Here is a 4,722-nt window from a genome sequence, read left to right on the forward strand (position 1 = left end):
AAAGGTTGAAAATGTGTATGTGGGGCGTATCAAGAATGTATGGTGATTGGCTGTAACTGATATGTATATTTGATGTTGAATTCGGTTGGTGAGTAAGACAACATTTCTCAGTTATTTAGTTGTGTAAAAAGTCGGAGATTCGTTCAAGCTATTAATGTGGCTAAAGATTGTTTGCGCTTGATCATCAGCGTCTTTTTATGTGATACTCATATGAATAATGATTGCATTTAGAATCTCAAATGCTCATATTGCTTATAAAATCTTGTTGACTGTCCCGGTCACAGTAGCAAGTGCAGAGCGAAGTTTGTCAAAGTTAAAGCTCATCAAAACTTTTCTCCGATCAACCAAGTCACAAGAAAGATTGAATGAATTGGCTATGTTATCGATTGAGAAAGAAATTACTGAACAACTTGATTATACAGACTTGATTAGTATTTATAGCTCTAAAACTGTGAGGCGGGTTGTTTTTTAGTGATCATTTTGGACATGTTTGATATTTTTATTCATTTAGTTTTTTATATTGTCTTTAACGTATTGATTTAATTTGAAAAATTGCCATGGAACTAAAAAAAAACATGAACACACATTATGATTCAGAGGCCTCTTTTTAAAAGTTAGACTCAGGCCCAAATATTATTAGGATCGGCCCTATGCAGCCACAAAGGCCATGTGCATATAAGAGTGTCTGCACGCTAATTGTTTTTTAACCTCCTGTGAAACATTAAAAAGTTCTTGACACGCCTTATGTAATATTAATAGGCTAATAACGCCCTCATTGTTTAAAAAATTGGCTTACATCCCCCTACGTACGTCCATGAAATAAATTGCATGCGTTGTGATTGTGAGTATTTTTTAATTTTTTACTGGGGTGTATTCAATTCAGAGTTTTAATGACTTTTTTAAATGATAGACTTTTATGGATTTGATAGATTTTTATTGAATTTTACAGAATTTCACAGCTTTATAAACAGATTTATGTGGATTTATTAGACTTTTTTGCAAGATTTTATAGACTTTTGTGGATTTTTTTTATAGAATTTTATAAATTTTGTACTTAATTATAACAAATTATTTTTTTATTAATTTCTTTGAACCAATAATTAATTGACATATATAACATATTCAGTTTGAAATTATTTTCAAAATTTATATTAATAAATAAATTTAGTTATTTAAAAGTTAAATCATTTAATTTTTACATGTTTATATATGTGGGTTTGTATGCATGTTTTGTAAATTTTTTAAAATACATAAATTGATTAACCTGTAACCTTGTTTTTAAATTGATAATATACATGTGAAAAGAATATTATTTAGCATTGTGTGAATATAATTTTGTATAAAAATATCATAGCTTACATATTAATTGAAAATGCTAAAATGAATTTAAAAAATCGTAGTTGTTCCGAGACGATTCAATTATTAAGAATTAATCAACATTTTTTTGGATCATCTTTTATTATTATTGAATATTACATTAATTTGTATAAATCATAAAGTAAAAATCACAAAATCAATTATAAAATTCAAAATTTCCTGTGATATTAAAATAAAAAATTATTAAATGAACAATCAGCCAAAAAATGAAAATTTTGAAAAGAAAATATGAAAATATATATAGAGATGCACTTCGAAAATTTGAGAGAGTGATAGAAATAGCTTGTATATGAGTTAGAAGTTTTAAAAATCCATCCAAATCTTTGGGTTGAACCAAATACAATTTTTTACAATTTATAGTTGTACCTTGTGCTTTAATGGTTGTATGTTAATGAATTCCATGAAGTTATTAAAAGTCTATGGAAAATTTGAATATCTGTAGACTTTTATAGAGTTTTTAAAAGTCAATGTTGAATACTACTTGACTTTTTAAAACTCTATGAAAGTCTATTTTGAATACCACTAGACTTCTATAGAGTATGTAAAAGTCTTAATTGAATACATATAGACTTTTAAAATCTACAAAAGTAATTAAAAGTCAATAAATCTCCTATATTGAATACACCCCCCTTAAAGATTTTTTAACCTATAGTACCGTAAATTCCCTTTACTTGAATATTTAAATTGTTGTCTCTATTTTTTCATTTGAGCTAGCTTCTTCCATACATTAATGGAGTCTTCTCACAGATTCAAAAAAATCAACCACTATGGATAGCTTGGATTTAAGTTACCCAACGCCTCCAGTCTGTTCCTGCAACATTAAGGCTGATATTAGGGTCTTGTTGTCCGAAAAGAACAAAACTAAGGGTCGACTGTGCTACATCTGCTCAATGAACTAGTGCGGGTTTTTTTTTGGTGTCACCCTAACTGTTATACTTTGCTTCCCGATGGAGACGAAGATGAATATTATGGTGATTTAAGAGGTCTGGGTTTTAGCGTGACGCCCAGATTTGACTATTGTCCCCACTGTACCAAGACAAGTCTTTCCAGCGTGCTTACGTTATCACTCACATGCACCCTAAGAAACTTTTCAGGGGGTCACCCATCCCATAATTGATCCAGTCAAGCAAGCTTAACTTTGGAATTATTATGTGATGAGCTCACGAAAAGAAGATGCACCTTCTTGATACGAGTAATACCTATCAAATCTTCTTTTAAGCACTCATCAACTGCACAGTCTCATGTCTGAACAATTTTTGGAATCTCTCTCATTTTGGTGTGAGGATTGGTTCATTCATGTTCCATTCACCTAGAAGCATGTCTTCATGCAACCTCATGGCAAGGGCGATCAATCCCGTCCTCTTTGACCCCGAGCGTCACATGCCCACCAGCTTTTGTGTAACCTACCGTACTTTTACTACTCAAAATTTGCGAAAAATTTAAAAATTTCTTAATTGAAACATGATCATTCAAAATTCGACTAAAAAGAAGTAAACTGTACGTAACACAAGTTGTTGCAACAAAAGGTTTAAAATTTAAAGTTTGACAAAAGTATAAAATGTTTTCATAAAGTTTAAAACATGGCGGTCCTTGGGTTTAGCCTCCCGCTCAGTCCAAGCCTGCTCCTTGGTCCCCACCTCCTGTCTCCTCATAAACGTCCTCACCTGCATCGATCAAGTCTAGTGAGTCTAAAGACTCAACACGTATAAACTGAAAGTAACAATTACTACATAATAAGATCACATGCAACTTTAAAATAGGACATACATACTTTAAACTTGAACTTGCAAGATAAAGCTTGAACGTACGTGCGTACATACTAAGACGTGCCATCACCATAAACTTTTCTTAAGCATGCTTGCATACTTGAACATACTTAAACATACATAGCTTCATCATTTTGCGTAGAGTATGTTTCAAAGCAAGTGACCCATAACATAATTCGCCTGATCAGACTAAACCACAGTACTGGGCTGACAGGGACGTATCCACTGCCACATACATGAGATCCCCGTTCATAATTTAACGGGCTGATTGATCCACGTTCATAATTTAACGCTTTCCAATCACGATCTAACCCGTTCATAATTTAACGGGGTGGAGAGGTCATCGGCCACGTTCACCGACTTCCAAACCCTTTCATAATTTGGTCACAAGACATTTAGCATACCTCAAAAACTTAAAATATTTTCTTGCACGTCAAACATACTTACTTGGCGTTGAGGAATTCGTTGGACTTCGATCAGGGCCGTTGCTGCACATACTAAATGAATTTAAAATACTTAACTCGCATTGCTTAGACGTAGGTACACATGCTCACCACCAAACCCCATAAACAACTTAAGACGTTCTAAAACTCTCGGGACTTGACCTCATTTAAATCAGTGTACTAAACCATCACATGAAATCTCAAAACAAACAATTATGTTTTTCCCAAAACATGAAGTACACGGACCCCGGGTCCGGGTCCGTGTATGGGTCCGTGTGTGTGCGCAAAGGAAGGACCAACAAAAGGAAGGGACACGGACCCCGTGTCAGGGTCCGTGTAGACTCGGTTGATTGACACTTCGAAGGAAAGCAAAGGCACGGACCCCATGCCCTGGTCCGTGTGGGGGTCCGTGTTGGCACGCTGAAATGGCATCAAGGAAAAAACAAAGGCACGGACCCCGTGCCAGGGTCCGTCCGCGGGTCCGTGTACCTGCGGGACAAGCCAACACCCGAAAATTCTGAACAGGTTTTGTTTAACAGTCTAGACTCGATTGTACAGATCATTAATCGACACCACAAGACCATCTTAGGATACTACATCAATGACTCGAGCCTATACGATTGTCCCCAAAACAACCACATATACAAATAACTCAAAAATCCTTAAACAAAACTTTTGACAAAAAATTGTTCACACGGCTACTCGTTCTCCCAAGAGCCTAACGACGTGAAACGACACCTCAGTATACATCCCAACAACATGCTAAACATATGTGGAGCCTTTAGCTCCTAATCGTTATTACAATACACTTTGATTAGGGTTAACTAATTACAGCGGAAAACGAGCTTAAAATTTCTTTACAATGAGCCCAGAAATATCTCTTCTATAATTTGAATACTGAAAATAGTATTTAATCTCAAATCATAAAACATGCCCACACGTAATCAAAACCAATCATATATAAACAACTCATATCCTCGGGACATGCCCTTGTATATAGATACATATACATATATACTGGGAACAAGACATAAACATAAAACCTCAGCCCAAGCTGTGACTCCCTCCAGAAGTACCCTCTCCGGTCTCCTGATATCCTGGAGTACCTGCCATTGTCCACACACAAAGACAACAAC

The sequence above is a fragment of the Primulina tabacum genome, chromosome 11 (assembly GCF_025594145.1).
Source record: "Primulina tabacum isolate GXHZ01 chromosome 11, ASM2559414v2, whole genome shotgun sequence".
Lineage (NCBI taxonomy): Eukaryota > Viridiplantae > Streptophyta > Magnoliopsida > Lamiales > Gesneriaceae > Primulina > Primulina tabacum.